Source organism: Papio anubis, chromosome 9, assembly GCF_008728515.1.
Source record: "Papio anubis isolate 15944 chromosome 9, Panubis1.0, whole genome shotgun sequence".
Classification (NCBI taxonomy): domain Eukaryota; kingdom Metazoa; phylum Chordata; class Mammalia; order Primates; family Cercopithecidae; genus Papio; species Papio anubis.
The window spans coordinates 30523760-30547772 of NC_044984.1; the positions used below are offsets into that span (position 1 = coordinate 30523760).

The window sequence follows — 24013 nt, forward strand, 5'->3', positions numbered from 1 at the left end:
GAGATGGTATCACTCTACTCTAGCCTGGGCAACAGAGTGAGACTCCATCTCAATTTAAAAAAAAAAAAAAAAAGAAGATTGCGGCAACCAAGGTTCTTTTGAAGTCTTATAGTGGCTGCCCTTAGAGAGAATAAATGACAGATGTTTCCTATTCAGACCTTAAAAGGTGCTAGAGTCTTAGTTAATCTCTTCTGGAGTGCTCCATTCGGCAGCACATATATATAACAATCTCTTCAGGATTGGGAGGGCCTGGAAGAAAAAGATCTAGCTTTGTTTTTTTTGTTTGTTTGTTTGTTTGTTTTTTTTTTTGAGACGGAGTCTTGCTCGGTAGCCCGGGCTGGAGTGCAGTGGCCGGATCTCAGCTCACTGCAAGCCATTCTCCTGCCTCAGCCTCCCAAGTAGCTGGGACTACAGGCGCCCGCCACCTCGCCCGGCTAGTTTTTTGTATTTTTAGTAGAGACGGGGTTTCACGGTGTTAGCCAGGATGGTCTCGATCTCCTGACCTCATGATCCGCCCGTCTCGGCCTCCCAAAGTGCTGGGATTACAGGCTTGAGCCACCGCGCCCGGCCCAAGATCTAGCTTTGTTAATAGAGATTCTTTACAGATGCGACTCTTCCCCTTCAAAGGACAGCTTTGCAGGGCCATTTCAAAATATGGCAAAGAAACATGTTTTGCGGTAAAATATTTTGCCTTTCTTCTTTGTCACATAATGTTATGCCAGAGTCAGATTGGAAAGTAAGTCACAATATACAGGGTTAAATCACACCTCTGATGAGAATTTAGAGTTTGTAGGACATGACTCTCCAGATCCTTAAGATAGGAATTTGGGCAAGAGAAAATAAATAAATAAATAAATAAATAAAAATAAAAATAAAAATCAGAAGTTAGTCTTTACAGACAAATATATTTTTAGAATGTTCATCAATTTAGGTTTTCTAAATGTCTCTTTGTGATGAGGTTTCTTCCATTTTGGGCAGTAAACTACATAAATGATCTTGTATGTATATATTAGAAATATAGGCCCACAGCGGTGGCTTATGCCTGTAGTCCCAGCCCTTTGGGAGGCTGAGGTGAGCCTCACTTGAGGCCAGGAGTTCAAGACCAGCCTGGGCAACATGACAAAGCCACATCTCTACTAAAAATACAAAAATTAGTTGGGTGTGGTGGCATGTGCCTGTAATCCCAGCTACTCAGGTGGCTGAGGCAGGAGAATCGCTTGAACCCAGGAGGTGGAGGTTGCAGTGAGCCAAGATCATGCCATTGCACTCCAGCCTGAGAGACAGTGAGGCTCTGTCTCAAAACAAAAACAAAAACAAAAAAACCCCACAATGTTGGGTAATTCACTATTAAAGAGTAATTTATCAATTAAGAAAAAATATGGAGCACGAATTTCCATTTCAGCATGTCATCCTCTCACAGGAGGCATGCTAATCTACTTTGTATCATCCAATTTTAATATATATGCTAGGCCGTGTGCGGTGGCTCACGCCCGTAATCCCAGTACTTTGGGAGGCCAAGGCAGGCAGATCATGAGGTCAGGAGATCGGGACCATCCTGACTAACACGGTGAAACCCTGTCTCTACTAAAAATACAAAAAATTAGCTGGGCGTGGTGGCAGGCGCCTGTAGTCCCAGTTACTCAGGAGGCTGAGGCAGGAGAATGGTGTGAACCCAGGAGGCGGCCAGGCGCGGTGGCTCAAGCCTGTAATCCCAGCACTTTGGGAGGCCGAGACGGGCGGATCACGAGGTCAGGAGTTCGAGACCATCCTGGCTAACACGGTGAAACCCCGTCTGTACTAAAAAATACAAAAAACTAGCCGGGCGATGTGGCGGGCGCCTGTAGTCCCAGCTACTCGGGAGGCTGAGGCAGGAGAAAGGCGTAAAAACCCGGGAGGCGGAGCTTGCAATGAGCTGAGATCCGGCCACTGCACTCCAGCCTGGGCGACACAGGGAGGCTCCTTCTCAAAAAAAAAAAAAAAAAAAAAAGAACCCAGGAGGCGGAGCTTGCAGTGAGCCGAGATCGCGCCACTGCACTCCAGCCTGGGCGGCAGAGCGAGACTCCGTCTCAAAAAAAAAAAAAAAAAATTATATATATGTATATGTATATATATGCTGAAGCAAGCACAATTTACCAATTTTTTAAAGGAGAATTATGTCAAATCAAAAACTGTGACGGGACCAGGCAAGGTATCTCATGCCTGTAATACCAACACTTTGGGAGGTCAATGTGGGAAGATTGCTAGAGGCCAGGAGTTTCAGACCAGCCTGGGCAGTATAGCAAGATCCTGTCTCTTAAAAAAAAAAAAGGAAATTGTGATGGGTATGAGACCTTATCCTACTTGCATAGTCATAAATAAGCACATAGGGATGATAAATAAATAGATACTAGCCGAAACATCAGGTCTCGGAGTCAAAGATCAGCGCTTTACTCACAGCAATAAGAGTAGCCACAGTGACTTTGCTGAGTTGTCCTCAAGCCTGAGAGTTCATATGGGAAAGAGACTCTCCTCAAAGGAGAGGGTAAAAGGCTTTGTTCCCTAAGGTAAACACATTTTCCTTAGGAACAGATTCTCACCTTTTGGAATCTAAATATCTATCTCTCCTGGGAAGATAAAACCAGCCTCTTTGAGGCTTTTCTCCACTTTTGACGTGCAAAGTCATGGAGAGAGAGTTCTCTACATTCTTTCAGAGGTCTTTCTAGGGAGGAGGGGAAGTTCCCTATCCTGGAATGTAAGGCTCTGCCTCCAGGTAAGATAAGAGAAGTTTTATTATCCTTTAAGTGGAAGCCAATGGCTCCATGATGAAGGTTGTAGAGAACAAATATTTATGGGGGAAATGAAAGTAAGCATTCTTATTTTAATAGTAGATCAGTATCTGTGGTTCAAGAGGCTGAAGTTTTGCAGGAACACTGAGTAATACAGGGAAAATGTATTTCCCACAGACTACAGGGCAAAACTTCAGAATAGATAAAAGTTGACTTTAGTAACACATGGACATCCCTTCTGCCCTCCTTCCCCCACTTTTACTGCATCTTTTCTTTGATCTTTGGTGCTCTCACGGGACTCTACCCTGTACTTCTATTTTGGGGTATGGATCCCCTCCCAAAGACTCTGTTACAAGATTACTTTTCCCATATTTTAAATCCCATGCTTTTAGAGTAGCTCATCTCAGCTAGTTGTTAGAACGAAAGCAAACTAAGTCAAAATTAGTCATCAGTGAATTATTAGCTTTTACTACTGCGGGAGATATATTTTTTTCAAGAGTACCAATACTTGTCATGTGGATGGGAGATACTGTAAAAATAAAGTGAGGTGGAAAAAAAAAGTTTGTGAAAGTATACTTGTAATACATAAAATACCGTATAAATGAAAGTAGATTTGTGTAAAAATTCTAAACCAAAACTAAAATTCTAAGGCCCCCCAACCATCTGAATGGACTTTCTCCTGGCCAGGGCACTTTTAAAATTTAACCTGGAAGACTGGTTTCGGCCATAATGGAAAAGTGGGGATGGGGGTCAGACATGCCTCGTTATACCTCTCTGGCATTAACATCAACACATAATTCAGTCCGATAAGAAATATTTTACAGCCTATTCTCTCTGAAGCCCACTAACTGAAGGCCTCCTCTGCAAATTAGAACTTTGGTCTCCATAATCCTTCATCTTAACCCAGACATTTCCTGTCTATTCATCCCAGGTCTTTAGATAAACTCAACCAATTGTCAAGCAGAAAAATTTTAAATCTACCTGCAGCCTGGCAGCCTCTCCTCTAACCCCCTTCCAGTGGTCTCGCCCTTCTGAACCGAACCAATGTATTTCCTAAATGTATTTGATGGACGTCTCATGTCTCCCTAAAGTGTATAAAACTAAGCTGCACCCCATTAGCCTTGGGCACACATTCTCAGGATGTCCTGAGTGCTGTGTCACGGGCCGTGATCACTCAAGTTTGGCAGAATAAATTTCTTCAAATATTTTACAGTTTGACTCTTTTCATTGACATAATTATGCACCGAGACCTGGGAAAGAGAAGACACTTATTGCAGTGTATTTTAATACAAATTGTGTTGACTTCCTGCGTTTTAGGGCATAGGTCTTCATTTTCCTGCCTCTGTTTCATGACCACAAGATAGCTGCTGCACCCACATGTCAGGCCTCTGAGCCCAAGCTAAGCCATCATATCCCCTGTGACCTGCACATATACATCCAGATCACCTGAAGTAACTGAAGAAGTGAAAATGGCCCGTTCCTGCCTTAACTGATGACATCCCACTATTGTGATTTGTTCCTGCTCCACCTTAACTGAGCGATTAACCTTGTAAAATTCCTTCTCCTGGCTCAGAAGCTCCCCCACTGAGCACCTTGTGACCCCTGCCCCTGCCCGCCAGAGAACAACCCCCTTTAACTGTAATTTTCCACTACCCACCCAAATCCTATAAAATGGCCCCACCCCATCTTCCTTCTCTGACTCTCTTTTTGGACTCAGCCCGCCTGCACCCAGGTGAAATAAACAGCCTTGTTGCTCACACAAAGCCTGTCTGGTGGTCTTTTCACACGGACGTGCATGATACCACAGACTCACATTTACATTCCTGGCAGAAAGAGGAATATAAAGTAAAGGATGAAGAGGCAAAAAAGCTTGTCTTTTTATTCTGAAAAGGACACTACCCTCAGAAACCACCACCTTCATCTTACTGCTAAGCGCGGCGCCACATGACTAGCACAAGTGCAAATAGGATGGGAAAGTGAGTTTTTAAATTGAACACATGGCTATTTCAAATAAAAGCAGGGTTGTATTATGAAAAATGGTGTGTGTGTGTGTGTGTGTGTGTGTGTGTAGAGGGGGATATTTTTTAAATAGGAAACCAATAGCGTTAGCTCCATCCAGCAATTTTACCTCCAGGAATTTATCCTATAGTGATATTTGAGGACTAAGCTCTGATTTTTTTCCCCCAAATTCCTACCTAAGGGGTCTGGGGAATCATGCCCTACAAATGATCAATTCTCATCAGATGGGTTTTATTAATCCTGTATGTTGTGACTTACTTTCCAATCTGACTCTGGCATAATGAGGAAGAAAATCAAAATATTTTTACCACAATACGTGTTTCTCTGGCATGCCTTGAAATTGCCCTGCAAAGCCTCTTGTGGGAAAAATCCACATTCCATAGAGAATCCCCTTCCCCCTTTGTTTTCCTTCCTTCCTTTCCAGATCCAGGAGATAATCAGCTAAGAGCCAGGCACCCTTCTAAGTGCAATAAGAAACATTTTGCAAACTGCTCTCCCTGAAGTCTGCTATCTGAGAGCTTCCTCTGCACAATAAAACTTGGTCTCCACAATCCTTTATCTTAATCTGAACATTTTCTTTCCATTGATCCCAGGTCTTCAGATAAACTCAACCAACTATCAACCAGAAAGTGTTTAAATTTACCTGTAGTGTGGAAGCCCCGGCTTTGCGTTGTCCTGCCTTTCTGAACCAAACCAATGTATTTCTTAAATGTATTTGATTGGTGTCTCATGTATCCCTAAAATGTATAAACCCAAGCTGTGCCCCGACCACCTCGAGCACATGTTCTCAGGACCTCCTGCAGGCTGTGTCACGGGCCATGGTCACTCATATTTGGCTCAGAATAAATCTCTTCAAATAGTTAACAGAGTTTGACCCTTTTCATCAACATATCCACCGTGGCAGAATCTGTTGGTGTCCCCACCTCAATCCCTGGGGATCCCTGCTACCATTTTGTGGTGCCCATTCCCCCAGGAGCTGTGGGCACTGCTGGTAATGGTTTCTACCTACAACCCCAAGGGATTGGACTTGCATGATTAGAGCCACCTGGACATGAGGTTCATGGGAGTCATGTGCTGCTTTAACCAGTGACTGTCTATGGTGGGGTACAAATGTTCTGGTCTCTTGCCTAAGGACAGACAGATTCTGCTTGCACTTTATGCTTCAGGGCTCCCGGTAGGAACAGGCTGAGTCTAGACTTCCCCTGAAACCATCCTTGCTTTCCTTCTTCCCCTCCCCTGGCCTGCTTCCCTCCCTCAATCTCCTAGATTTCTACCTAGACTACTTTCCTAATAAATCACTTGCCTACTAAGCTCCACCAGTCTCAGCTTCTAGGGAAATAGAATGAAGACACTCACGCATGCACAAAATAACATATACAAGGTTATCCATTGCTTCATTATTCCTAATAGGAAAAGACTGTTAACAAGCAGATGTTCATCACCAGGCTCCTGGTTAAATAAAATACAGCTGCCCCAGGAAGGAAACTAGGGGTTCAGGAATAGGGTGAAAAGTAAACTTTCACTGAACTTTTAGTTCTTTCCAAATTTTTTTTTTTTTTTTTTTTTTGAGACAGAGTCTCCCCCTCGCCCAGGATTGGGTGAAGTGGCACGATCTCAGCTCACCACAACCTCCGCTTCCTGTTTTCAAGGGATTCTCATGCCTCAGCTTCCTGAGTAGCTGGGATTACAGGTGTGCATCACCACACCCAGCTAATTTTTGTATTTTTAGTAGAGATGGGGTTTCACCATGTTGGCCAGGCTGGTCTCGAACTCCTGACTTCAGGTGATCCGCCTGCCTTTGCCTCCCAAAGTGCTGGGATTATAGGCGTGAGCCACTGTGCCCAGCCTCTTTCTGAATTTTGACGCATTTGGATGTATTGCATTTTTTCTTTTTTTTAGATGGAGTCTTGCTCTGTTACCAGGCTGGAGTACAGTGGCGAGATCTCGGCTCACTGTAACCTCCGCTTCCCGGGTTCAAGCGATTCTCCTGCCTCAGCCTCCTGAGTAGCTGGGACTACAGGCGTGTGCCACCATGCCCGGCTGATTTTTTTATTTTCAGTAGAGACGGGGTTTCACCATGTTGGCCAGGATGGTCTCAAACTCCTGACCTCAGGTGAGCCTTCCGCCTTGGCCTCCCAAAGTGCTGGGATTACAGGCGTGACCCACCACGCCTGGCCTGCTTTTTTTTTTTTGAGATGGAGTCTCACTCTGTCGCCCAGGCTGGAGTGCAGGGGCCTGATCTCAGCTTACTGCAAGCTCTGCATCCCGGGTTCATACCATTCTCCTGCCTCAGCCTCCCGAGTAGCTGGGACTACAAGTGCCCGCCACTACGCCTGGCTAATTTTTTGTATTTTTAGTAGAGATGAGGTTTCACCATGTTAGTCAGGATGATCTCGATCTCCTGACCTCGTGATCCGCCCGCCTTGGCCTCCCAAAGTGCTGGGATTATAGGTGTGAGCCACCGCACCCGGCCTGGCCTGCTTATTTTTTTAAAAAAATAAAATTAATGTTAAAATAATTAATTAAGGCTGGACACAGTGGCTCACACCTGTAATCTTAGCACTTTGGGAGGCCGAAGCAGGTGAATCACTTACGCTCAGGAGTTCAAGAACCAGACTGGGCAATATGGTGAAACCCCATTTCTACAAAAAGTAAAAAAAATTAAGCGGTGTGGTTGTGCATGCCTGTATTCCCAGCTACTTGGGAGGCTGAGGTGGGAGGATCACTTGAGCCTGGGAGAGCAAGGCTGCAGTGAGCTATGATTGTACCACTGCACTCCAGCCTGGGTAACAGTGAGATTCTGGGGCCGGGCGCGGTGGCTCAAGCCTGTAATCCCAGCACTTTGGGAGGCCGAGACGGGCGGATCACGAGGTCAGGAGATCGAGACCATCCTGGCTAACGCGGTGAAACCCCGTCTCTACTAAAAAATACAAAAAAACCTAGCCGGGCGCGGTGGCCGGCGCCTGTAGTCCCAGCTACACGGGAGGCTGAGGCAGGAGAATGGCGTAAACCCGGGAGGCGGAGCTTGCAGTGAGCTGAGATCCGGCCACTGCACTCCAGCCTGGGCGACAGAGCGAGACTCCGTCTCAAAAAAAAAAAAAAAAAAAAAAAAAAAGGGAAGTTTTTTTTTCTAAAAAAAAAAAAAAAAAATTAATCAAAAAATCCACTAAACAAGTAAGTTGGATACTCAGGTGAAAATCTTAAGTGTAAGTACCTGAACAGTCTATTAAATGACCTGTGAAGCCAAGGGCTCTTAATGCTATGACCAAAGACGGAAGCTCCCTGTAAGATGCCAGTCCCTCAATAGTGCGCTTTTTCTGAGAAGATATAAGACAGTCACTCAGAATTGTGATGTAATAATTTACTGGTAATGTGGAGAAGTAAATATATGTCTCAAAGTTTTGCTTTTTAAAAATGACTAGTAAATAGTAATAACAAAACTGTTATTTATGGAGGGATGAGTCTGTGGCCTCTCTTCCCTTTCATGTCTATGTTTCTCACAGTCATCTACATTCCCTGTCACCTTGTACTTATTCCTCTGACACTGCAATCTAGCTTCATCCTCTTCCCCAAAATGACTCTTCCCAAGGCTATCAATGACCCCTTTGTCTTTCCCTCCAGTGGCTGTTTTTCAATCCTCCTATTCCTCAACTCTCAGCAGCATTCTGTGACATGATGCTCTCCTGGTGTTCTGCCTACATCTTTTTAAATTTTTTTTTATTTTCTTTTGAGACAGAATCTTGAGAAACTTGGACATGTAAAGACTGGCAGAAGCTATAATCCCAGCACTTTGGGAGGCTGGGATTATAGCCTCTGTCTCTGTCACCCAGGCTGGAGTGCAGTGGGGCCATCTCGGCTCACTGGAAGCTCCACCCCCCCGGGGTTCACGCCATTCTCTTGCCTCAGCCTGCAGAGTAGCTGGAACTACAGGCGCCCGCCACCATGCCCGGCTAATTTTTGTATTTTTAGTGGAGACGGGGTTTCACCATGTTAGCCATGATGGTCTCGATCTTCTGACCTCATGATCCGCCTGTCTCGGCCTCCCAAAGTGCTGGGATTACAGGCGTGAGCCACCACGCTCCAGCCTTTTTTTTTTTTTTTTTTTTTTTTTTTTTTTGATACAGAGTTTCGCTTAGTCCAAGCTGGAGTGCAGTGGTGCGATCTCAGTTCACTGCAATCTCAGCCTCCCAGGGTCAAGCGATTCTCCTGCCTCAGCCTCTCCAGTAGCTAGGATTACAGGCGCCTGCCACCAGGCCAGCTAATTCTTTTTTTTTTTGGAGACAGAGTCTCTCTCTATCCCCCAGGCTGGAGCGCATGCCCTATCCCCCAGGCTGGAGTGCAGTGTCACGATCTTGGCTCACTGCAACCTCCCCCACCCAGGTTCAAGTTATTCTCCTGCCTCAGCCTCCTGAGAAGCTGGGTTACAGGCATGTGCCACCATGCCTGGCTAATTTTTTATTTTTGAGATGGAGTCTTGCTCTGTTGCCCAGATTGGAGTACAGTGGCACGATCTCGGCTCACTGCAATCTCTGCCTCCTGGGTTCAAGCAATTCTCCTGCTTCAACCTCCCCAGTAGCTGGGACTACAGCTGTGCACCACCGCGCCCAGCTAATTTTTGTATTTTTAGTAGAGACATGTTGGTCAGGCTGATCTCGAACGTCTGACTTCAGGTAATCTGCCCGCCTCAGCCTCCCAAAGTGCTGGAATTACAGGCGTAAGCCACCACGCCCAGACAATTTTTGTATTTTTTTAGTAGCTACGGGGTTTCACCACGTTGGCCAGGCTGGTCTCGAACTCCTGACCTCAGGTGATCCGCCCGCCTCAGCCTCCCAAAGCGCTGGGATTATAGCTTCTGTCAGTCTTTACACGTCCACATTTCTCAAGATGCAGACTTAGGCAGGCTTTTCTTATCTCCTCTCTCTTTAACCATATCCATGGCTCTGATTACCACATGTGGATAAATACATCCCCAGTTCTCCTCTGAGCTCCTATTTTCTTTTTCTTTTCTGTTTTCTTTTCTTTTCTTTCTTTCTTTCTTTCTTTTTTTTTAGAAGGTCTGACTCTGTCACCCAGGCTGGAGTATAGTGGTGCCATCATGGCTCATTGCAGCCTTGACTTTCAGTGCTCAAGTCATTCTCCTGCCTCAGCCTCCCAAGTAGCTGGGACTGCAGGGATGAGCCACCAAGCACCAGCTAATTTTTGTATTTTTTTGTAGAGAAAGGGTTTTGCCATGTTGCCCAGGCTGGTCTCAAACTTCCGAGTTCAAGCAATCCACCTGCCTTGGCCTCCCAAAGTGCTGGGATTACAGGCACAAGCCACGGTGCCCACCCTCCGAGCTCCTATTTTCCTTTCCTTTTTTTTTTTTTTTTTTTTTGAGACGGAGTCTCACTTTGTTACCTAGGCTGTGGTGCAGTGGTGCAATCTCGGCTCCTGGGTTCAAGCCTCCTGGGTTCAAGCCATTCTCCAGCCTCAGCCTCCCAAGTAGCTGGGGCTACAGGCATGTACCACCGTGCCCGGCTAGTTTTTTTTATTTTTAGTAGCGATGGGGTTTCATCATGTTAGCCAGACTCATCTCAAACTCCTGACCTCACATGATCCACCCACCTCAGCCTCCCAAAGTGCTGGGATTACAGGTGTGAGACACCGCGTCCGGCCTGAGCGCCTATTTTCAACTGCACATTTAACATTTCCACTTGGATATCCCAGTGAATGGCACCAACATTCACTCAATTTCTCCTTTCAGGAGCTTGGGGACCATCTTTCTCTTTTAGTACTCATATCTAACAAATCACCAAGTTCCATCAGTTTTATCATTTAAGTATCTTTCTAAACTGTTCATTTCCTTCCATCTTTACTGTCACCACCCTCATTTTAACTACCTCATAGTTTCTCACCCGGATTAGTCCAAAAGCCTTTTAACTTCCTTTCCGCTTTCAATCTTGTTTTTTCTCCATTGCATTCATCACACTGCACCCAGAATAATCTTTTTAAAATGTCATGTCACTCCTTTCAGTAAAATCTTGCCATTGATTTTCAGTGCATTTCAAATGAAGTCCACAGTTCTCACCGTGGACTCCAAGGCTGTGTGATCTGGCCTTTGCCTGCCTCTCCCATCTTGTTTCACAGCCCTCTCCCTTTGGCTGCCTGTAGGTTTCTTCCTCAGTAGTGGTTCTTTATTGTCTCAGGGCATCTGCTTTTGTCGTTTCACAGTTGTTAACATTCTTCTTTCTGCTTTCATGTATTTGGCCTTTTCTCAGTGTTCAAGGGGAGGGGGGAGGGATTGCATTGGGAGTTATACCTGATGTAAATGACGAGTTGATGGGTGCTGACGAGTTGATGGGTGCAGCACAGCAACATGGCACAAGTATACATATGTAACAAACCTGCACGTTATGCACATGTACCCTAGAACTTAAAGTATAATAATAATAAAAAATTAAAATTAAAATAAAAATTAAAAAAAAAAATCACTTCCTCAAAAAGCCCTCTCCAGGCTGGGCACAGTGGTTCACACCTGTAATCCCAACAATTTAGGAAACCAAGGTGGGAGGATCACTTGAGCCCAGGAATTCAAGACCAGCCTGGGCAACATGGTGAAACTCCATCTTTACAAAAAATTTTTTAAAATTAGCTGGATGTGGTAGCGTGTACCTGTAGTCCCAGCTACTCAAGAGGCTGAGGTGGGAGGATTGCCTGAGAGGTTGAGGCTGCAGTGAGCTAGGATTGCAGTATGACACTTCAGCTTGGGTGACAGAGCAAGACCCTGTTTCAAAGAACAAAAAGCATCTTATTCTTGGTACTTGTAATCTGTAAACACATTTATTTACACATGCACATACGTCTATACGATTACATATTAAACATGTAATTATGTATTCATGTGTTTATTATCCATCTCCAACACCCACCTCTATCCCAAATGTCAACTTCATAGAGGCAGGGACCTTATTAGTCTTGTTTACCAGTGTATTCTTTTTAGCTAGAATAATGCCTAGCACGCAGCAAGAAAAGTAAGAAAAATGATGTGGGGAATCTTTTAACAAATGTTTATTCATTCAAAGATTCCCACATCATTTTTCTTTCTTTTTTGCCTTCACATTGGCTTTCAATTCTTTTTTTTTTTTTTCTTTTTTGAGACTGAGTCTGGCTCTGTCGCCCAGGCTAGAGTGCAGTGGCACCATCTCGGCTCACTGCAATCTCCGCATCCCAGGTTCAAGTGATTCTCTTGCCTCAGCCTCCCGAGTAGCTGGGACTACAGGCACCCGCCACCACGCCCAGCTAATTTTTTGTATTTTTAGTAGAGACAACGTTGCAGCGTGTTGGCCAGGATGGTCTTGGTCTCCTGACCTCGTGATCCGCCCACCTTGGCCTCCCCAAGTGCTGGGGATTACAGGTGTGAGCCACCACGTCTGGCCTCAGCTGAAAATTTTTTAAGAATTCAAAGCTTGCCCGGTGCGGTGGCTCACGCCTGTAATCCCAGCACTTTGGGAGGCCGAGGTGGGCAATCACAAGGTCAAGAGATTGAGACCATCCTGGCCAACATGGTGAAACCCCGTCTCTACTAAAAATATAAAAATTAACTGGGTGTGGTGGTGGGCACCTGTAATCCCAGCTACCCGGGAGGCTGAGACAGGAGGTCACTTGAACCCGGGAGGCAGAGATTGCAGTGAGCGGAGATCTCGCCACTGCACTCCAGCCTGGCAACAGAGCCAGACTCCATCTCAAAAAAAAAAAAAAAAAAAGTTCAGCTGTTACGGTGGCTTATATCTATAATCGCAGCATTTTGGGAGGGTGAAGCAGGAGGCTCACTTGAGTCCAGGAGTTCAAGATAAGCCTGGGCAACATAGTGAGAGCTCCATCTCTACAAAAAAATACAAAAATAGCTGGGCAAGATGGAGCACACCTGTGGTCCCAGCTACTCAGGAGGTTGAGGTGGGAGGATTGCTTGAGCCCAGGAGTTTAAGGCTCCAGTGGGCCATGATTGCGCCACTGCCCTCCAAGCTGGACAACAGAGTGAGACCCTGTCTCGAAAAAAAAGAAAAGAAAAAGTTATGTAACTTTCTCTCTCACTTCCTTAGAATATGCTATTTGCTCTGCCTGATAAGCTCCCTGCCACCACATATTTAGTTAATGACTACCTACTTTCTAGGTCTCAGTGTAAATGCTACTGCTTTAGCTTTGCTACTCCTAACATTGTAGAGAAGGTGAGGTCACTGTTATATAATCCTCTAAAACTGCTCTTTTTCCTTCATAGCACTTATGATTTGTAATTATTTTTATTTATTTTTGTTTGGCTGGGTTTTTTTGTTTGTTTGTAATTATATTTTCTTGTTGGTCTGTTTGCTCTAGACCAGAGATCAGCAAACTCCAGCCCATGGGCCAAATCCAGCCTACCACTTGTTTTATAAATAAAGTTTTATTGGAATACAGTAAAATTCATTCATTTATGTATTGCCCATATGGCTCCTAAAATATTTACCATCTGCATTTTTTTTTTTGTTTTGAGATGGAATTTCGCTCTTTTTGCCCAAGCTGGTATGCAATGGTGCAGTCTCAGCTCACTGCAACCTCTGACTCCCAGGTTCAAGTGATTCTCATGCCTCAGCTTCCTGAGTAGCTGGGGTTACAGATGTGCACCACCACACCCAGCTAATGTTTATATTTCTAGTAGACATGGGGTTTTGCTATGTTGGCCAAGTTGGTCTTGAACTCCTAACCTCAGCTGATCTGCCTGCCTTGGCCTCCCAAAATGCTGGGATTACAGGCGTGAGCCACTGTGCCCAGCCACCAGCTGCTCTTTACAGGAAAAAGTCTGCTGACCTCTACTCTAGACTAGACTATAATCTCTGTTAGGACAAAGATGATCTTTTCTTACACACTACTAAAATTTAAAGAATTTCAGTAAAAACTAGTGAAATAAAATGAATAGTAATCACTCTGCTAAGTACTTTACATGTATTACCCACATTAATTTTATGAGAAAAGTATTATTATCTACAATCTACACATGAGGAAACTGAGGCTCAGAGCCATCTGGTGAGTTGCCCTAAGGTCACACAGCTGATAAGTAGCAAACTGATGTTTGAATCTAAGTTTAAAACAATGTTTCTTTTTAAATTTTTTTCTTTTTTTTGAGACAAGAGTCTTACTCTTGTCGCCCAGGGTGAAGTACAGGTATGAGCCACCACGCCTGGCACTTCTTTAAATTTTTAGACGTAATTAATTGATACTACAACTAGTCGGTGAAAGTTCGATAAGGAGCATCTTATCATAACACAATTAATTACTATTAATTAATTACAAAAGAAAAATAGTAATTGACAGTGAAAGCACCAATTAATCAAAGTTAATAGCACCAATACTGGGGCAAGCCGACATCAGTTTCTCCTGCTGTACTGCAGTGAGATGGTCGTAATAGCTCTTATATAGTTTTTCTGCCAAAAATGAAAAATCTGAATCTAATCAAAAGGAAATATCGAACAAAGCCAAATTGAGGGACCTGTTACAAAATTCAAAATGTCACATAATCCAAAAGACAAAATTTTAAACTGTCAACATCATGAAGGACAAAGAAAAGCTAAGGAATTTTTGCAGATTAATGGAGACCAAAGAGACATGACAACTAAATGTACTGTATGAACCTAGATTGGATCCCAGACCAGAGAATCTTCTTTTTCTATAAAGAACATTATTGGGACTATTGTGAATCAGTGTTACAAATTGTGGGTAATTAAATATAGCTACAGGGAACTGGGCAAGATGGCTCATGCCTGTAATCCCAACACTTTGGGTGGCTGAGGTGGGCAGGTCACCTGAGGACAGGAGTTTGAGACCAGCCTGGCCACCATGCTGAAACCCCGTCTCTACTAAAGATACAAAAATCAGCCACGCATGGTGGCAGGCTAATCCCAGCTTGGGAGGCTGAGGCGGGAGAATCGCTTGAACTTGGGAGGTGGAGGTTGCAGTGAGCCGAGATCGCGTCACTGCACTCCAGCCTGGGCAACAGAGTGAGACTCTGTCTTGTAAATAAATAAATAAATAAATAAATAAAGCTACAGATTATTTGTATCTCCTCCTGAAAAGAGGTGAAATCTGTTTACCCACCTCTTGAATCTTGGGCTGGTCTTGTGACTTACTTTGACCAGTAAAATGGAGAAGTGATGACTTCTGAATTTCAATTTGAAAAGGTCTTCTGGCTTCCGCTCTCGCTCTTAGAATTCTGCCCTGAGACTATTGTATAAAAAAGCTCGGTATAGCATAATGAAGATGAGGCCATGACCTGAATTATACAAGTTGTATACAGTATACAAGTACGTAAGTTGACCAAGCGCTAGGTATGTAAACAAAAGACCGTCTTAGAGAGATGACTAGTCAAGTGGTTCCAGGGAAGATCAGCAGAATCTCCACTCAGCTGATTCCAGTCCAAATTTCAATCCACAGAAATATGAGAAATAAATAGAAGCTGTTATAGGCTACTAATTTTAGAGGTGAATTGTTTTTCGTTTTTTTGGGTTTTTGTTTTGTTTTGTTTTGTTTTGTTTTGAGACGAAGTCTCGCCGTGTCGCCCAGGCTGGAGTGCATGGCGCGATCTCGGCTCACTGTAACCTCCACCTCCTGGGTTCAAGCAATTCTCTGCCTCAGCCTCCTGAGTAGCTGGGATTACAGGCACCCACCACCAGGTCCAGCTAATTTAAAAAATATTTTTAGTAGAGACAGGGTTTCACCATGTTGGCCAGGCTGGTCTTGAACTCCTGACCTTGTGATCTACCCACTTTGGCCTCCCAAAGTGCTGGGATTACAGACGTGAGCCACTGCGCCTGGCTAGAGGTGATTTGTTATACAAAGGCTAACTGAAACAGACACACCTTGAGATCATTTGGCTACTTGAGTAAGGGCTCATAGGTGAAAATGTTAGAGTCATCAATTTATAGTCTGGTCCCAGTTCCCAGGCGTGAAAAATCAAAATTGTGAATGAATCCAGAATTGATGAGATTCCATGAATACCAAGATAACCAGAGAATTAATGATAACCAAACTCATAGGAAACTATGTAAACCAGGATGTCTATCAGAAAAATTTATAGTGAAAATTACATATATTTTTCATGTTCGCTTTTTGGTAACTGGTATCTGCTTTTTTTTTTTTTTTTTTTTTTTTTTAGATAGAGTCCCTCTCTCTCACCCAGGCTAGAGTGCAGTGACGCAATCTTGGTTCACTGCAACTTTCACCTCTTGGGCTCAAGCGATTCTCCTGTCTCAGCCTCCCTAGTAGCTGGGATTACAGGTGCCTGCCACCACGCTCAGCTAATCTGTGTATTTTTGGTAGAGGCGGGTTTTCACCATGTTGGCCAGGCTGGTCTCGAACTCCTGACCTCAGGTAATTCACCCGCCTCAACCTCCCAAAGTGCTGGGATACGAGTGTGAGCTGCTGTGCCTGGTCAGTAACTGGTAAGTATTGACAGAATCAGTTTACTTAAAGGAGAATGAAACTGGAATTACAGGAGTTATATAGTTTTAAGAGATACTTTATCCAAACTAAAATAAAGCATTATTATCCCAAAATAGTATGTAACTATAGAACAACTAGCGTATTTGTGTCCACTATAGTAAATTTCTCTGGACTCTGGATAGTGAGAGCTAATCACTGCAAAATCTTGCTCTCTGGTTGGCCTTTACTTATCTCTTCTGATCTTTGTTTTGATTGCAAAATTTCTTTGGACAGTATAAAAATCAGTGTTTTAGGATTAAAACCCAATCAGTATATTGCATTGAGTTACATTCTAGTTCTTTCTCCCTGATATTACACTCCAATTACCTTAATGGATCTTGAGTGCTTCCAGATATTCTTATTAAATATTTGTCTCATTTTTCTTTTGACTTTGTTAATTGTGACTTATGCCATGCATAATTTTTTGCTTAGTAGTCAAATTTATCATTTAAAAAAATGTCTTCTGGGTTTTGCATTATATTTGGAAGATCAAGGACCTTAGAGATATACCTCTGTACCTCTGGCTATTGGATATAGACTTTATTTCTTTCTTTTCTTTTCCTTTTTTTTTTTTTTTTTTTTGAGATGGAGTCTCACTCTGTCACCCAGGCTGGAGTGCAGTGGTGCGATCTCGGCTCACTGCAACCTTTGCCTCAGTTTACGCCATTCTCCTGCCTCAGCCTCCCAAGTAGCTGGGACTACAGGCGCCCACCACCATGCCTGGCTAATTTTTTGTATTTTTAGTAGAGACAGGGTTTCACTATGTTAGCCAGGATGGTCTCGATCTCCTGACCTTGTGATCTGCCCGCCTTGGCCTCCCAAAGTGCTGGGATTACAGGCGTGAGTCACGCGCCTGGCCTTTTTTTTTTTTTTGAGTCAGTGTTTTGCTCTGTCCCCAAGGCTGGAGGGCAGTGGTACAATCACAGCTCACTGCCACCTCCACCTTCAGGGCTCAAGCAATCCTCCCACCTCAGCTTCCCAAGTAGATGAGACTACACCCAGCTAATTTTTCATTTTTTGTAGAGATGGGGTCTCACTATGTTACCCAGGCTTGTCTTAAACTCCTGGGCTCAAGGGATCCTTTTGCCTCAACCTCCCAAAGTGCTGGGATTACAGGTGTGAGCCACCACTCCTGGCTGGAAATAGACTTTCAATAAAAAAACTTTCATTCCAGGATCAGCAGTGCAGGAGTAAGCTAATTGACCTGGTAAAAAAACACACGACCTCAATAATAAACAGGAACTCCTAAAGACAATAAGAGGTAAGAACTTGGAAAAAAAAAAAAAAAGGTTTCCTCGTTCTTGACCTGTGAAACAATTTCCTGGCTTGTATTAGAAACAATCGTTTTGCCAGTTCTTGTTTTGTTTCATTTTGGCAGCGTCTGGTGCTGGCGCTCTCTTCTATGTAATAAATAAAGTGCCAGATACGTACCTACTTACAAGAGAGATTATTTGTGTTTTCAAAGCAGGTTTACTTTTGTACATAAAGCAAAATAAAATAGCATACTAGTCATCTTCCACTTATTTTAATTTATGGTTGTTTGTGTTTACACAACAAAGAGGACCTTTTGTAAAAAGTAAATAATTTACATATCAGAGATATTAAGATAACTCTATGCCTCTGATGAGCAACCTCAAATTTTAACTATCTTGCTGTAAATATATATAGATCAACTGAAATTTATAGTCCCTGGTCACACCCAAATTTATTATCTTTAACTTCAAGGTCAATTATCTCTTGTCACATCAACGTAAAATTGTCTGTTACAGAAACATATGTGTGAGCATGCGACTGCGTAAAAATAAAGCAGGTTTTAGAGTATTTTGTGTGTATTGCCATAAATTTGTACAGAGTGATATTCTAATGATATTTCTTTCATTTTCAGATTTATAAATATGTGAATACCTACTGTGGAAAAATAATGCTATAGGCTCTGTATTTCACTGTTATTATTATATCTTATTCATTCTTTACTGCATTTATGCCAGTAAAATTGATCTCACAAGCCTGCTTTTTGATTACAATGCTAACTAATGAAAATCCAGAGCTTGGCTTATCAATGTCAGTCTTTGTAATTAACAGAAGTCTTGGGAATAAGTAAAGGGTATGCTCATCTCCCCTATAGCACAGAGAGGAGGATATCTTTCTGAGATGTAAAACATATTCAAAATATCTGATTTTACAAAGTGTTAACTGGTCGATATTCACAAAAATATCAATCTTTTTTCTCTTTTGTGCAATATGGAGAGTGGTATGAATCTTCAGTTTCTTATTATAAGTCTGTTTTGTTTTTTTTTTTAAAGAGTTTTGTAAAACCAAGACTTAGAAACTTAGTTGCCCTGGCCCTGAAAATTACCTTTGGAAAAATGCTTGTGCTTTACGGGTCCTGAGAATATACTACTTTTGAGATTTGTCAGGACACATTTGGCTGAGTAATAGGTTATTCTCATGGCTAAAAGCCTGTTACAGCAAAGGATATTATACAGGATCAGCAGAAAAAAGTTATGCCTACATGAAGGCCGGAAAGATTAGGTGCAGACTTCTAGGTTTTCCCTCCATGCAGGTCACGCTTTTGGCATGACTGCAAATTACACGAACATATATGAGATGTCTGTCTCTGCCCAGGTAAGTCCATCCGGGTCTCAGGACACAGAGTTCTTACAGGAGTCTGGTTGCACAAGGCACATTACTCCCACGTCACAATCTATGGTGCAGATCTTTACCCAGGAGGCGGGTGCTCGTGGCACATCTTGATATTTGTGTGAGGCAATGCTGGCAATTGAGCATATCATGCCTCAGTGCCTCAGGAGCACAAAACAACCTCATTGGTGACTACGTTAACTCCAAGGACTTAGCCCCCAGTGGTTGGCTAAGCGTTGGTACCATGACTCCAGGTCCTCCTGGAAATAAGCTGACTGAACTCCTTTCTCATAGTTTATAATAATTCTGATTGGTAGCTTTACTTGATGATTTGTTGCCCTGATAGTAATGTTGTAATTGACATTTCCGCATGTGTAAATAGAATAAATTCTTGTAAGATTGCTCTGCAAATCTGATCATTTGTTTCTCTTCTCTTTATTTATATATTTTATTTTATTTTGTTTTATTTTATTTTATTTTTTTGAGACAGATCTCGCTCTGTCACCCAGGATGGAGTGCAGGGGTTGCTCACTGCCACCTCCACTTCCTGAGTTCAAGTGATTCTTGTGCCTCACCCTCCCAAGTAACTGGGATTATAGGCATGGGCCACCATGCCCGGCTAATAGTTGTGTTTTTAGTAAAGACGAGAATTCACCATATTGGCCAGGATGATCTCAAACTCCAGGCCTCAAGTGATCTGCCCAACTCCACCTTCCAAAGTACTGGGATTACATGTGTCAGCCACCGCACCAGGACTATTCCTCTTCTCTTTTGTGTATAATGGGGTTGGGGTGGGGTGGTAGGGAGAAAAATCTGACTTTGCTAGATTTCTTATTTTAACAAAGAATCTGGGAGTATTTTCTAGGTAAAATTAACAACTAGCAAGGGATTCTAGTAGCATGTAATTTCAAAATACTCTATTATGCTTATAAAATAAACTACTCACAATACATAGTGTGATATGATAATAACAAATGTTTTTGTCAGCCTAAAAATAATGAGTTGAAGGTTCTAACAGTTGCCTTTATAGAAAGCAATATCTTTGGCTGGGCATGGTGGCTCACGCCTGTAATCCCAGCGCTTTGGAAGGCCGAGGCGGGATGATAGCCTAAGGTCAGGAGTTTGAGACCAGCCTGGCCAATATGGTGAAACCCTGTCTCTACTAAAAATACAAAAATTAGCTGGGCATGGTGGCAGGCGCCTATAATCCCAGCTACTGGGGAAGCTGAGGCAGGAGAATCGCTTGAACCCGGGAAGCAGAGGTTGCAGTGAACCAAGATCACACCATCGCACTCTAGCCTGGGCAACAAGAGCGAAACTCTGTCTCAAAAACAAAAAAGCAAATAACATCTTTGTCCAGGCGTGGTGGCTCACACCTGTAACCCCAGTACTTTGGGAGGCTGAGGTGGGCGGATCATTTGAGGTCAGAAGTTTGAGACCAGCCTGACCAACATGGTAAAACCCCGTCTCTATTAAAAATACAAAAAAAAAAAAAAAAAAAATAGCCTGGCATGGTGGCGCATGCCTGTAGTCCCAGCTACTTGGGAGGCTGAGGCAGGAGAATCTTTTGAACCCGGGAGGTGGAGGTTGCAGTAAGTGCAGATTGTGCCACTGCATTCCAGCCTGGGTGACAGAGTGAGACTCCGTCTCAAATAAATAAATAAATCATAACATCTTCACTGAGATACAGATATACTTCAGAGACAAGCCTGTATATCAGAAATATCACGTTTTGTTCCAGACCACCACAATAAAGTGAATATTGTAATAAAGCAAGTCACACAAATGTTTTGGTTTCCCAATGCATGTAAAAGTTATGCTCATACTATACTGTAACCTACTAGGTGTGCAATAACATTATGTCATAAACATACAACATAAATACGCTAATTCTAAAATACTTTATTGCTGAAAAAATACTAACAATCATCTGAGCCTTAAGTGAGTTGTCATCTTATGTCACTAGCAAAAACCTGGTGGACAGTCTTGCTTCAACATGGATGGCTTCTGACCGATCTGAGTGGTGGTTGCTGAAGGCTGGAGTGGGTGTGGCAACTTCTTCAAATAAGACAACAATAAAGTTTGCTGCATTGATGGACTCATTTTTAAAATATTTTATTTTATTTCAGTAGTTCTTGGGGAACAGGTGGTTTTGCTTACATAGATACTTTCTTTAATGGTGATTTCTGAGATTTTGGTGCAACTGTCACCTAAGCATTGTACACAGTGCCCAATGTATAGTCTTTTATCCCTCACTCCCCTCCCATCTTTTCCCCTGAGTCTCCAAAGTCCAAAGTCTATTGTATCATTCTTATGCTTTTGCATCCTCATAGCTTAGCTCCCATTTATAAATGAGAACATACAATATTTGGTTTTCCATTCCTAAGTTACTTCACTTAGAATAATGGCCTCCAGCTCCATCCAAGTTGCTGCAAATGCCATTATTTCGTTCCTTTTTATGGTTGAGTAGTATTCCATGATGTATATAGACCACATTTTCTTTATCCAGTCGTTGGTTGATGGGCACTTAGGTTGGTTCCATATCTTTACAATTGTGAATTGTGCTGCTGTAACCATGCACATGCAGGTGTCTTTTTCATATAATGACTTCTTTTCCTTTGGGTAGATACCCAGTAGTGGGATTGCTAGATGGATTGGTAGTTCTGCTTTTAATTCTTTAAGGAATTGCCATACTGTTTTCCATAGTGGTTGTACTAGTTTACACTTCCACCAGCAGTGTAGAAGTGTTCCCTTTTCACCACCTCCATGCCAACATCTATTAGTTTTTGATTTTTTAATTAAGGGCATTCTTAATTAAGTTGGTATCTGATTGTGGTTTTAATTTGCATTTCCGTGATAATTAGTGATGTTGAGCATTTTTTCCATGTTTGTTGGCCATTTGTATATTTCTTTTGAGAACTGTCTATTCATGTCTTTTTCCTTCTTTTGGATGGGTTTTTTTTTTTCTTGCTGATTTGTTTGAGTTACTTGTAGATTCCCAATACTAGTCCTTTGTTGGATGCATAGTTTGCGAATATTTTCTCCCACTCTGTGGGTTGTCTGTTTACTCTGTTAATTCTTTCTTGTGCTGTGCAGAGCTTTTTTGTTTAATTAGGTCCCATCTATTTATTTTTGTTTTTGTTGCATTTGCTTTTGGGTTCTTGGTCATGAACTCTTTGCCTAAACCAATGTCTGCAAGGGTTTTTCCAGTGTTATCTTCTAGGGCATTTTTATGGTTTCAGGTCTTAGAGTGAAGTCTGTGATCCATCTTGAGTTGATTTTTGTGCGAGATGAGAGATGAGGATCCAGTTTCATTCTTCTACATGTGGCTTGCCAATTATCCCAGCACCATTTGTTGAATAGGATGTCCATTCCCCACTTTACGGTTTTGTTTTTTGTCAAAGATGAATTAGCTGTAAGTATTTGGCTTTATTTCTGGGTTCTCTATTCTGTTCCATAGGTCCTATGTCCCTATCTTCATAGCAGTACCATGCTGTTTTGGTAACCACAGGCTTGGAGTATAGCTTGAAGTTGGGTAATCTGATGCCTCCAGATTTATTCTTTCTATGTAGCATTGCTTTGGCTATGTGGGCTCTTTTTTGGTTCCATATGAATTTTAGAATTTTTTTTCTAGTTTTGTGAAGAATGATTATGGTATTTTGATGGGAATTGCATTGAATCTGTAGATTGCTTTTGGCAGTATGTTCATTTTCACAATATTGATTCTAGTGATCCATGAGCATGGGATATGTTTCCATTTGTTTGTGTCATCTATTATTTCTTTCAGTATGTTTTGTAGTTTTCCTTACAGAGAGCTTTCACCTGCTTTGGTAAGTGTATTCCTAAGTATTTTGTGTTGGGTTTTTTTGGTGGTTGTTGTTTTGTTTTGTTTTTTTTCCAGCAACGTTGCAAAAGGGATTGAGTTCTTGATTTGATTCTCAGCTTGGTTGCTGTTGGTGTGTAGCAGTGCTATGGATTTGTGTATGGTGATTTTGTACTCTGAAACTTTACTGAACAGGGACAGTTTGACTTCCGCTTTACTGATTTGGATGCCCTTTGTTTCTTTTTCTTGTCTGGTTGCTCTGGCTAGGACTTCCAGTACTATGTTGAATAGAAGCAGTAAAAGTGGATATCCTTGTCTTGTTCCAGTTCTCAGGGAGACTGCTTTTAACTTTTCCCCATTCAGTATAATGCTGGCTGTGGTGGACTCTTCCTTTCACAAAAGATTTCTCTAGGATGTGATGCTGTTTGATAGCATTTTACTCATAGGAGAACTTCTTTCAAAATTGTAATAAATCCTTTTAAAGGTGCTTTATCAACTAAATGTATGGAATATTCTAAATCCTTCATTATCATTTCAACAATATCCACAGCATCTTCACCAGGAATAGATTCCCTCTCAAGAAACCATTTCTTTGCTCATTCATAAAAAGCAACTCTTCATCCATTAAAGTTTTTTTTATCATGTGATTGAAGAAATTCAGTCACATCTTTAGACTCCACTTATAATTCCAGTTCTCTTGCTATTTCCACTACATCTTTAGTTACTTCCTCTACTGAACTCTTGAACTCTTCAAAGTCATCCATGAGGATTAAAACCAAATTTCTTCCAAACTCCAGTTCATGTTGATATTTTGACCTACTTACATGAATCAAAGATGTTCTCAATAGCACCTAAAATGGTGAATGCTTTCCAAAAGGTTTTCAATCCATTTTTCCCGGATTCATCAGAGGAATCACTATTTATAACAGCTATCTATAACAGCTATCGTCTTACAAAATGTATCTATTAAATAAGAAGGCTTGAAAGTCAGAATTTCCCCCTTAATTCATGGGCTGCCAAGTGGATATGCTAGGAGGCATGAAAATAAAATTAACCTTCTTGTACCTCTCCATCAGAGCTCTTGGGTAACCAGGAACATTGTCCATGAGCAGTAATATTTTGAAAGGAAGCTTTTTTTTTTTTTTTTTTTTTGGAGCAGTAGGTCTCAATGGTGGGATTAAAATATTCAGTCAGTTGGCCAGATGTGGTGGTTCATGCCTGTAATCTCAGCACTTGAGAGGCTGAGGCAGGTGGATTGCTTGAGCTCAGGAGTTCAAGA

The 24013-nt window shown here is 42.4% G+C and overlaps 1 non-coding gene across 1 annotated transcript; it reads right to left on the reverse strand.

Moving 5' to 3' along the window:
- Nucleotides 1-1372: 1372 nt before the first annotated feature.
- On the reverse strand, nucleotides 1373-1478 carry LOC116269024. Its single transcript, XR_004176345.1, has one exon. It is a non-coding gene; the product is annotated as a U6 spliceosomal RNA (small nuclear RNA).
- Nucleotides 1479-24013: the final 22535 nt, after the last annotated feature.